Genomic DNA, 13,258 nt, shown 5'->3' on the forward strand with positions numbered 1-13,258 from the left:
AGATGGACACCAGGTTCTTCCTGCAATAAGGTACATAAAAGATATTTTGTAAATGAATCGAGTTACCTTTATTCAATTAGGAGTTAACATTCCCTACACCCTTTCCGGGATAGGTGGGATCGGATATTCTGTAAATGTTGTTTCCATCTCTACCAAATTAGAGAGTGCACCCCTCTATCTGATGAAGTGCCTTGAAGCACTACAATCTATAAGCGAAATTCCCAATGAATTTGAAGGAGAGGGCCAATACAAGATAATGCTTCTTTATCTTATTGGAAACAACATTTGATTATTCATACTTGGGGTTCCTTACTTTCTATGAAGAGTCGGCCATTTCCTTGATGACCTGCATTACCTGTCATTCCTTTGATCATTGAAGATGTCCCTAGAATGATTGTTATCATCATCAAGCGATGTGTCCCTACCATTCGGACACTCCTTCACATAATGGCTGAACTAGTTATCTGCCTTTCATTCCACCCTAAGATCCGGTCTTCCAATGAAGTGATCCTTAGGTAGGCCACATTCCACTGCGCCATTCTGATAATATTCTCTGCTTCGACCTCACCCTTGGTGAATTTGATGAGGATGAGTAATCCATTGATCCTTTTGTCCTTTCCCAACTGTCTTCGGTGATTGCTCTTTCACTTTTGCTTGGTCATTGTCTTCACCTCAACTCCGATACCATGTTAATTTTAGCTATGTTCTATGCTTAGAGAAATTTATTTCAATTTTCACAGTAATCTCCATATCTTTTCCATATTAGAAATCACATCAGCATTAAAGTAAACTGCAGATAGAACATAAACATAAATCACAGAAGACAAGCCAAGACAAGAGGACACAAGATATGGCTCTAGCCAGGGACAAACCCTAATGTGGGGAAACCCTTGATCAATTCTTCTTATATGTTCTTCAATAGTTCAATAGAGAGAGAGAGAGATAATACGTTTACAATAGAAGTCAACACTTTGACTTATCGAGATAAGAGCATAGATAATCTCTAAGAAGAAGATACATGAGATCAGTTGAAGACATGCTGCTTCAACTAATTCTCCAAGGTGACTCCTTCACCTATCGTTGTGCTACATTTGTCATCATGTTGTACCTCACCACGCTGCACCATGCTGCACCCATCATCACTATGTTGCATCTCATCACGCTTCATTAATCATGATTGTACCCATCACTGTATTGTATTATGTGCCATTGCTACACCATGTTGTCATCCTGCCCAATGTGATGGCTGGACCTTGCTTGCTTGTTGTCCCTTGCTTGCTTGTTGTCCCTAGGATGCTTGTTGTCCTTAGCATGCTTGTTGTTGCATGCTAGTTGTCCCTTGCATGCTAGCTGTAACATTACATGCTTAGTGTATTTACTGCTAATTACCATACAACTATCCCAATGTTAGTTAATTGTCCCTTGAATGCTGCTCTCCTTCGAAGGCAGATGCTTCGGCTATTTCAGTAGTTCTCGGTAGTTTTGGTAGTTCCAGCTATTCCCAGCAATTCTGGTTATTCCCAGCAGTTCTAGCAGTCCCAGTAGTTCTGGATTTTCCAGATTTTCTAGCTTTTCTGGTAGTTCTGACAATTCCAACATTTCCAGCTTTTCTGGAAGTTCCTGCTTTTCCGAAATTTATGGCTTTTCCGACTTTTCCGGCTTTTCTAGCTTTTTCGAGTTTTCTAGGTTTTCCAGCAGTTCCATTTTTTCCCGCAGTTTCGTCTTTTCTGGTAGTTCCAAATTTTTCGACTTTTGGATTTTCTAGATTTTCCAACTTTTCCAATAGTTCCAACTTTTCCGGCTTTTCCAGCAGTTTCGGATTTTTCGTCTTTTCCAATAGTTCTGGCTTTCTGTTGTCTGGATCAGGGCAACGTTATTCCATAGGATCTTTCCTCCTACTAAAACCCAAAGACAAGTAGAGAGAAGAAGAGATCCTAGGTGTGTTGAAATGACTTGAAGGCCACCTCTATTCATACTAAAACGTTGAGCACATGTTTGGTTTATTTGGTTGCTGGCCGACCTTGATGAATTGTCTTATAACAAAAATAAATTCATAACTCCATGAATACTTATCGGAATTGGATTATCTTTAGATCAATCCTGCACCTCTCAATGAGAGGGATCCAAGAAAAACATCATCTGCCATAAATAAGATGACCCACATGGATTTTGGCCCTAGTTGCGAATTTTGACACTTTCCTCTTTGCATTTTTGTAGGAGTTTATAGTTCTTCCACAACTATGTTTCTTCATATTGTTTTCCTTCTTTTCTGTCCTCTGTTAGTGTAAATTTTGGATCTTGGAATTATTGTCATGTTCTTTTACTTTATGATAATGGTTGTAAAGCTACCTTTGCAGGGAAAAAGTTGAATGTGAAACGGTCAATGCATTCATAGAGACTAGTTTGTAGTGATTAATAATTACTTATTGATCATCTTCAAATTTGTCTTGATTTCTTTTATATTAGGTTAAAATGAACTATTTCTTTGGTCTAATATAAATATTGTAATTAATTCATGTGATATGACTAGAAAATGGATCCAGGTATGTGTAAGAAGTCATCTTGATAAATACTCATTAAGATTAATTAATTGCACACTTGCTTGAATCACTTGTAATTCACTAAACTACTTTGATGATTTACAAAGTGAATATGAATCCTAGATTCAACCACAATGTCTTTCCCTCTTCATCCATTTTTTAATGATTAGGAATAAGGATATCCTTATCTTCGCCAAGATAGGTTTCTTTTCATCTGAGAATAAGAGCACATTTGCATTCTCATTTTTGTTTCTTTTGCATAAAGTCCTCTTTCATAGAAACAAGCATCTTAGCGATTTGATTGAGCCCTCATATCGATCAAACTTCTCACTTGAAATCAATATTTCCTTAGACCATTAGAGATCAAGCGAAAATAATCATATAGTTTTGTATATAAGTGTGGACTTTTTATTATTGTTAGATTAATTAATTTTAAAATAATTCACCATATGTTTAGTGATATTTGACATTTTTCTTTTGTAGTGTTTAATTGTATAGTTGATTTTAATATTCAATTGACATTACGACTAGTAAGATATAGACTAATAAAATATAGTAAAATCACATATAGGATATATTATAGAGATTTCTAATTTATTAGAGCATTGTCTAGTAATATAAATATAATACTATTAGATCTAACTTTACACGTTAGAATTATAACATTCTTTCAGGATTACTATTTTACAATATATATATATATATATATATATATATATATATATATATATATATATATATATATATATATAGATATAGATATATATAAGAAAGTAGTGTAGTAGTATTATTGTATTATATTGTATAGGTATTAATATCAGTATTAGCATTATAGTATTATATAAGTAGATACAATATTATATTATCATATAATATATTTCATTAGATTTATATTTAATATTATATATATTAATACATAGTTATATGTATAAATATATATAGTATAGTTAGCATTTAATATTATATAATACTAAGAGTATATATATTAGGTAACATTAATAAAATCTAACATTAACAATACATAGGATATATTAGTATATGGCTTAATATAGTAAATCCATATTAGTATACATTAATATCTAAATTAATATTCATGTTAGTGTAATATCACTTAATATAGTATTATTTAACATAGTCTCTCTCTCTCTCTCATACACACACAAATATATGTATTAACATAGGTATAATATAGGACATATTAACATAGATGTAACATATATATTAATATAATATTAGTATCTACTAGTATAACATTACTACATAATTGACATAGTATCATATAGGATTAATAATTAGGATTGCTTTGACTTAGAATATTAGGATTAGGTTAGAATAACACTTAGTTGACGTTAGAGTATCTTTAGGCTAGTCTTAGGTGAATAAGTAACTAGACCCAACATAACCAGTTAGAACCACCATCTTCAACAAAAAAAGGTCTAATTTGGGGCCCTAACTGGGTGGGCTCCCTGAGGTTGATGGAGGTCATTTCTTTTCCATCAATTAAGGGCTACACAACCAACTATGAAATAAAATGATGTTATTTAAGACAAGGATAATGGAAGAGGGTTGAGTATAGGCACAATACCTAAAAAACATATAGTAAAGGAAAAGGAAATCAAGTGGATTGAAACATAAAGAGCACCAAGAATATTCTAAGGAAGGGAAAAATAAGTGGAAATGGAGAAGGATAATAAGGTAATATCCATTGTAGTGCATGGATCCTAGAAATCATTGCAATCGATACAAAATTAATGGCCACATAAAGGAGAGTTATTGGGAATTACATCCATAGATGAAATTAAGTTATCAAAAGAAGGATAGGAAGAAAAATAATCATATCACCACAAATTTGATTAATCAGGTGGAAATGTTAAGTATGTCTTTTGTCATTGATGTCAATTCACGTAATTTTTGGTCACTTATGTATTCCATTGATGTCAAGCTTAGGGGGATATTGGTACATGATATGTTATTGTTGGATAGCCTTCTCAGAAAACTTTCCAATGGTATATCACACTTTATCTAACTCCCTCGGACTAAGAAGAACATTGAATTTAAAGTGTAACTATACAAGTGGGTGGATTATATTGATGGTACAAAATTATGTGTAGTATATGTAGACTCACAAGACTACAAAATATGAAAGGTGCTACAAACAACATTCGCATACAGACTCTAATTTAGGAATTTATAGGATCAGCATAGTGAGCTCACAAAGAAAGTGGTCAGGTAAGAGGCATAGGCACTAACATATCAACAACCAAGGTACATATCCATGGGAAAGATCGACGGCCTTGATTCACATCAGGTGCACAACATGTGTGGGAGTTACAATGTGGGCTCTCCCATGTTGGATCCAATAATGGAGATTGAATTGATTCGATCATCCCTAATTGATATCAGATGTTAACATGTGAAGAGGTTAATGTACAATCCAACACATGATAAGATATTATGACGGAGATTGATCTAAGCCAACAATGTGTATCTGATATCAGATGCTAATATGAAAAAAAGTTAATGTATGGCCCCACACCCAATATGGGAGAATGTTTTAGATCATCAATTTAGATTAGATATCAGAGCCAACAAGAGCAAAGGTTAACATGCAAACCAACACATAATGTGATATGATGGTTGTAAATGATGATCAAATGGCTCAAATCAACATTGGGCTTTCAATGCGCTCAGTCCTTAACAAATGAAATTTGTCCAATACTGTATTTAGATATGACAAAGAAGCACACATGGCACCAGGGACTAGTGATGTGGATCAATCAATGACTTGGAAGCCTCAATTGATGATAAATGGTAGGTGGATTCATCATTTTCAAGTGGCATGTTTTTAGTGACACATGGAAGTGACATAGTGGTGACATGGATTGACATGATTCAGAAAAAGCGAGCAATGAGATAGTGGTTGATACACATGCGAAGTGGAAGTGAAAGAGATTTAAGTCCTTGATTTTCACCGCAGGTCATTGAGAGAAATAGGTTAAGTTTTCAACACTTAAGAGTAGTTAAAGTGTAGTTATAGGAATATGGGATACAAAAGTTGTAAAAGGTAAGACTATTAATAAAATTCTGAAAAAAATAAATCTGGTAGTTAATGAGAGAATAATGTTGTGTCTATATAAGGAAGAACTATCTATGTGATTAGTATACTTCAGACTTTAACAAGTGTAAGAACTATAGTTGATAAGAAGGATTTATGTAGCTCGTTGTAAACATGGATAAAAGGACACAAGTAGCCTATAGAAGGTGAATAGAAATTGATATGCAACAAAGGAAGAAGGTGTAAGAGTAAGAGATTATGGTATATATAATAAATCAAGGAGAGGTCAAGTTACTGACTTGATATGAGTTTGAGAATTGTAGATTTGAAGCTTTAGATTTAGGTTGAAGAAAAGAAAATTAAGGGAATACCAATCAAGAATGAATATTCTTGAAGATATTTAATTGAACCAAAGAATAAATGAAAGAATAGTTAGCTTCAGAGAAAAGATCCACAAATCTGAAGCATTGAGAATCAAGTTGCAAAAATAAAATAAAGAATAGATCAGCGACCCAGATTTTTTAGTAGATTTAATTGAATCAGAGAATCAATGAAAGAATACATGGTTATAAAGAAAGGAGAGGTGCATGATTTAAAAATTGTATCAATAATAACTTAACAAAACAACTTTTTATCTAAGTTGGAAAATTTATGAAAGAAAGATCTGAAAGGTTGAGGAAGTAGGTGCTTGCAGATCAAGGGGTTGGAACCTATTTTAGGATGGTGCATGTAAATATCACATCGTTGGTGCCTCCAACATGTTGGTTCCAACAAATAGTGGAATTTGGTGCTTCTAGCATATTGGTTCTTCGAAAGCAATGAGGTTGGAGCCTCCAATAGGTCGGTGCTTACATAATTATATGTAATTGGAATTTCAAGTTTATACTTACATAATATACAAAAAGAATTTGTGGTTTTCTTCCTTTATGTGTTTCCACATAAACATTTGTGTCTCATGTGTGCTTTATATTTGAATTTTGGTGTTATTATTTTATTATAACATAAATAATCTTAAAAATTGCCAAAATTTTCATAATATTGATTCACCCCCTTTTAGAATTATCCTTGTTCCTAACAAGAAGTTAGCTCCAATGTGGATGAGGAGAATGTCTATAGATTAGTGTAGAAGGAGGTGAATTTTTGTATGCTTCATCATCAGGAAGAGAAGGAGATGACCAATCTCTTGCATAATAAATTGTAGGTCTTGAGAAGACTAATATCGATGCCTTGTTGCACTTAGGTTCAAAGGCTAATCTCATAAAAATATATTTGGTCAACAACCATGGATTGGAGGTTTAATATCATACTAATCTACATCAATTCAGATGGATAAATAATGATGCAAATATAAAGGTCTTGAGCAAGTTCTAGTTTTCATTGATGTCAAGTTTAGTCATTGATCTCAAGTGTTGTCATTAATGACAAGTGATGTGAAGTTGAAGGGGAGCTTGTTGAGGTGTCATGCTTGATGCTTATCATGTCATTTGGTTTTTGGATGAATAGACTATATTTAAATTATTTTTTCTTGTAGATGTTTTTTTCAAAATAAAATTTCAATTCCTTGTTTAGATAACCCTCTCCAAGTCCTTTCCAATGTTATATGGAACTTGATATAACTCTAAAGGAATGAAGAGAAAAAGCAGTTTGAAATGATGTCATTCGAGCAAGGTTCCAAATAGTCATGGCTCCATCATGGGTCACCCATCAGATTGACACCAAGGTTGAAATATCCTTAGGAGGAATGGCCCCACTAGCAGTGAGTTGTGGATTTCAATGTCCTATTCATGTCGAGTAGTCATAAAGGACCACAAGTAAGTGTTTGCATATTGAGAGTCCACTAGCCATCAAAAAGAAAAAGAAATAAGAAAGAGAGGAAAATCCATGAGTGATGTGTGGCAAGTGATAGGGAAACAAACCCATAGTCACAACACCTAGTCACAAGGGGTTGACAGTCAGTGCCAAGCACCTATGGGACCACCAGTCCAATTGGTGTTCACACAATAGAATGGGTGGTGAGTGGTGAGTAGTAGCTAGTAAGGATCCCAGTCATATCCCTTGGCCATAGGGTGCTTGGCCTAGGTTCCAAAGTGATTATAGGATCACCACTACCGAGCATTGTATACATAAAGAATGGGAAATGAGAGGTAGGCAACAAGCCTTAGCATGGTTTTCAAGATGTAAGGTGATAGAGATAAGTGGAAAGTTAATGACATCATTGAGTGATATGATTACACATCGCAGTGACATGTACAATATGAGAAGTGGCACTTTATAGTCATGAAATGTGGAAGGAGGATTTATCCTTTTTTGATGGCCAAGTGGACCTTTTTTGAGTGACACATGCCAATTAAATGCCATGATAGGTGGAAAAGAGATGACATTAAAACTTAAAGATATGACACATGGCAGTGATGTAGCATGACAAGTGGAAAAGAGTGATGTGGCAATGATGTAGTAGATGATGCGTCCTACCTCAAAATTCACACTGATAAATGATTTTGTGAAGCTTCACATTGTTAAACAATTTTCATGTTTTCTATGTTCTCAAGTAGAACACTATCTAATGTTGTCTAATTACCATCACTATTCGACGCTAAATCTTTGAGGCCTATGGCTAGAATTAGGTGACGAGTAGCAGGTAGTCTCATTTGCTAATGGCAACAAGGAATGATGAAAATTAAGTAAACTGAGAAGGGGTGAATAAATTTAGTAAATTCATGGAATTTAAATCTATTTTTTGAAAACTTATTATATGAACTTTATGATCATAATATTAACACATAATGAAGATTAGATTTAATATGTGAACATCAGGTAATAAATACACCATAATTTCACATCAACACATAAAAGAAAAAATATATGAACACTATATAAGTGGAAAATAATAAAAGGAGAAAACCATTATTTTTTATTGTTGTGATGAAAATGAAAGCTCCTACTCCCTTATTACATTTGATTTTCTGTAGGCTCCAACCTACAGGCGCTTGCTACCTCAATTTTCCGCAAGCTAGAAAAAGCAGGGAAGCTCCAACTCCCATACATTTTATACAGACTACAAACTACAGGAGGCTCCTAATTTAATACACTCCAACATGATAGTTATCAAGCCACAAATTGAAATGAGGCCACAATCCCTTCATACAAAATGAAAACAATATGCTCGTTTACCTGGTCTACAATTATGCATATCTCCATCTCTTATTTTGATTCTTCTTCTCCTCAAATCTGGATCATATATCGTTTATATGTGCCAGGTAACTAATGCATAACATCTCAATCAAATCTCACATTCTCTAACACTCTAACTCCTTTATGCCTTCTAAAATCACATCTTTTATGAATATAGTTTGTTGGTTGTCTGTATTCCACATAAGAATATGAAGTGAATAGGATTGACTCTTTTCCTTCCACTCATTTGTTTCCAAACTCTTCATATTTTGAATATAAGAACACAAATAAGTGCTCAAATATTATTTTTATCCATCTATAATGATTAAATACATCAACATCAACATAATTCCAACATATGCAAGAAACACATTATAACATCATAACACATGTAAAACATTCACTCTCCAATGCAACCTATATGCATGCAACATATGAAAGCAATGCATCACTCTCCAAAGCCATATATCTATTCTGCAACATGTTGTATCGCCACTTCTTCATGCCATTTCCTCAATAGCCTTGAGTCTTGCCTTGTTTATCATGGAGTCTTGCCTTTGTTGTCATGGAGACTTTCCTTTTTCTTGCATCACAACATCTCAATAATCATATGCATACATGCTTACCATTAGCCATTATTCCATATGCACACAATCTGCTTCACTAATTATCATCACTCAACATGTATAAGAATAAGAAACCTTTCACCAACACCCTTTGCAACATAAAAACATATGAAAGCAAGCTTTAACAATTTGTTCTCCAAGGCATAACAATAATTCCATCAACACAAGAATTCCATCAAGAATTCTTGTTCAACTTTTCATACATTATAAACCTCTTCAACATTGATCTCTATTGCATAATGCATCTCACAAGAAATACTATGTAACACCCTCCTCCCACATCTGCCCAAGTGACTGTCCAACTAGGGTAAATATGTGATGAGAGGCTACTATGATTATATTGAACCTCCTATGTGAGCTTAAGGAAGTGGAAATGATGGAAACAAAACATACAGAACTTCCACATCAGCTACAAGACTACTAGGAACCATCCCAACCACTCCAGTAGTTAGCCCTTGGGTTCCACTAAAGTTTTTGACCTCTGGAATCCCCCATGCTATAGGCCTCCCAACATCCATGAGGCTCTGGACACTCTCATGACAAGGCATCCCAGCGTTCAGGGACTATTTTTCTCAGTGTTTTTCTAGCATCCCCGGGATTTGAGCCACTTTTTCAGGCACAGATCCGAGGTCTCTGCCCATAATTGAATGACACGTTTAGAAAAGTAAGATAATAGTGAAATAATTGTGCAAAAGTAAATACTTGAACAAACCCTTAATAGGATTTTCGTCAAACATATCACAAATATGTAATCTACAGGTGTAAACAACATATTTAAGTATATGGATCTCATACTTATCTGAGAACCACTAAAAACCATTTTTCCCTCATATCATTTGATGCATTATCATTTATTAGGTTATAGATACATTGTCCATTCATTTACAAGTAAAAACATGATGAGAGCCATACATAGTCATTGTCATAAAATACATACATAACCAGCATAATAGCAACATAAATACCAATGAAATAATAGCCATATGATCCACATATAAATGAGTATAATACTCATATAAATACAAGGATAAATAACCTCATATTGATGATAAAAAATCAGAACCCGAGATGGGAATACCACATTCCACCCGACCATAGAATGTTTGAGCCAAATCTCTCTTTATCCATTCACCCTTATGTGATATTCCAAGCATGAATGTGGGACTCGAACCAAAAGAACCAACCAGGGAATCCCAAGGCTAAACCACCTCACCCTCATCAATAAAAACTAGGCTTTACCGTAATCCATTCCAGATCACTAGGCCAACACAATAAAAATGTAATAAAAGGTTTTACCATGATCTCCACTCGATCACTAGGAAAAACAAGCATGCACGCCACTAGATTTCTCCACCTACACCGTGAGGAATTTTCTTGTCTCCTAGTCTCTCAAGCTTTACCGCAATCCACACTATATCACTAGGCCCTAAATCAAGACCCACTCTCCAGGCTTTACCGCATATCCCAACCTAGGATTGCTAGGCCCAATGAAGAGAAAACCACCTCTGGGATTTACCGTATATCCTCCCATTCACCAACAAGGATTCCTAGTCCAACGAGGCAACACAAATTTGGCTTTACCGCAACCCACATTCTAGTTAATGGGTTACTACACCATGTGTTCTATCATTTAGAGATCCACCACACTCAGCTTCGAATCCATTCGGTAATCCAGCTCAACAAAAACATCAGAACCCCATCACACCATCACTATTTGGAAATGACAAGGTTAGGCTCAAAACACTGTCACACCTGGCAAAACCCATGCCATAACACCAAAAGAACCACATGAAATATCATAGATGCCAAATCTAGAAAGGAAAATAAACATGCAAATTGATACCTATAAAGAATATTGTTGTAGCTTCTTGATCCTACTCTTCCTTTCTTGGTTATTCCTTCTTCCTTCCTTCTTTTCCTTTCTTGATCCAATGTAAAACCCAAGCAAAATCTTGTCAACTGATCCTCAAAAGCATTTTTATCAATGAGGCCTCTATTTTATTCATTTTCCATTATTTTCCTTAATTTTCCTCCTCAAATGCAACCTACACCTTTTCACCTTCCTTTTCTCCTTATTTCCATTATTTTCATAAATAAAATGCCAATTAGTGCCACTTTTCCTTTCCAAATCATTTTCCATTGCCTTTGCCAATTTCCTTAGCCATAATAAACCGAATGAACACCCACTAGGATGTTTTTCCCAACATTCAACATAGAATACATATCCCATCAACCATGGTCTTATATTTTTTTACATGGATTTTTAACCAGGGTTGCTACACACGAGCATCAAGCACAACAAGTATCAAACATACTAGTTCTTTGCCACTCCATTTCCTTTACTACTCTTCTTCCCAATGGTGCTACTCCTTTGTTGTTGCTCCTTTCCTAGGCCATCCAACAACACCTACAATTCCATATCTCTTGCTACTCTTCCCTCATACCTTGTTTCTTTTGTTGTTTATTTTCTATCAATGACAACAATGCAAAGAATCTCGAGGCTTTAGCATTGATGGAGAAAATTTTCTCCTGCCCCTTTTGTCCTAAGAAAACACTTCTCCTTTCCTTTTCTTACCTCCCCCTTTGACATCAATGCAAAGGGAGTTTAAAGGCTATCAACAATTGTGTTCCTACTTAAGTGCCTACATTAAGATTTAGGTTTTCTTCACTGGTAGTCTTCATTATAACTAAGAAAAACTAGTAGAACATAATGCATATGTTTTGACTATTGATAAAATTTCTTCTTATTGCAGAAATAATAGATGAATTTTTGTGACTATATCACAGAGAAATACTCCTTCATATAAACCTTCTTGAGACCCACTAATAGAATTTGAGACAAATGTTCTAGGCTTGAAATTAGTTACATAGTTGATAAATTAGGGCAAAAAACCCTAAATTGATTGTATGAAAGATATATATCAAGTCTTAAAAATATCTCAAATAGCAATAAAAATTCCCTCCATAATGTGTAATGCACAATAGATAACATATCTCGATGATATGAATCTCCACGAATGAATGTTGCTCCATAGTTAAAGATTCTCAATACTAAACGATCTCCATGAATGCATTGCTTTTAATGATTTCATATCAACACATTGTAGACAATATGCTAGTTCAAATATAAATGTTTATTACAAATACATTAATCCATTTACAATGTGTGTTAAATCATTATTTCAATACTCTCCATAATATATGCATTGCAAACTCTCTCCAATGTATTAAATGAAGGTTTCCATTAAATAATTAAATGTTTTCTTTAAATGAACACTCCTCCAAAATGTTAAAAGTTTCTCCGAAAATTGATCACAGTTCAAAGAATGATGTATTAATCACTAACATGTTGTCAAGAACTCAGTTTGAAGAATTCATTTGAAGAACCAGAGAAAAAATCTATATATACCAAGTTAGGACACAAAACCCTAATTATAAAAGTAGCATCAATCAAGATCTCATTTCATAATGCAAAAATTGCTCCAAAGAAAAAGGAAATTCAATTAAAAAAAGCTTTTCTCCATAATGTATCAAAGCTGCATAAATATGAACGCTTCATAAATAATGTATCAATGTTGGCTTGAATTTATTCACAATATTCAATGTTGTTCTTGTGCAATTCCTCTTGTAAACATTGCTCTTGTGAACATTTCTTTTGTACAATTCCTCTTCTAAACACTACATAAATAATTCATCTTTTAATTGCTCTTGTAAGTGCTTCTAAAGCTTGTAATATGCACCATTTGAATTACCTTGTAATGCAACATTTTTAAGAGATGCATTGCATTGAAAATAACATTGCCTCTTTTAGATTCCCAGTTGTTGAAAATAATGCATGTTATTGAATTGAAAATAATGCTGGAAAT

Source organism: Pinus tabuliformis, chromosome 2_2 (genome assembly GCF_031772625.1).
Source record: "Pinus tabuliformis cultivar Carrire ecotype Pingquan chromosome 2_2, CPIR1, whole genome shotgun sequence".
NCBI lineage: Eukaryota > Viridiplantae > Streptophyta > Pinopsida > Pinales > Pinaceae > Pinus > Pinus tabuliformis.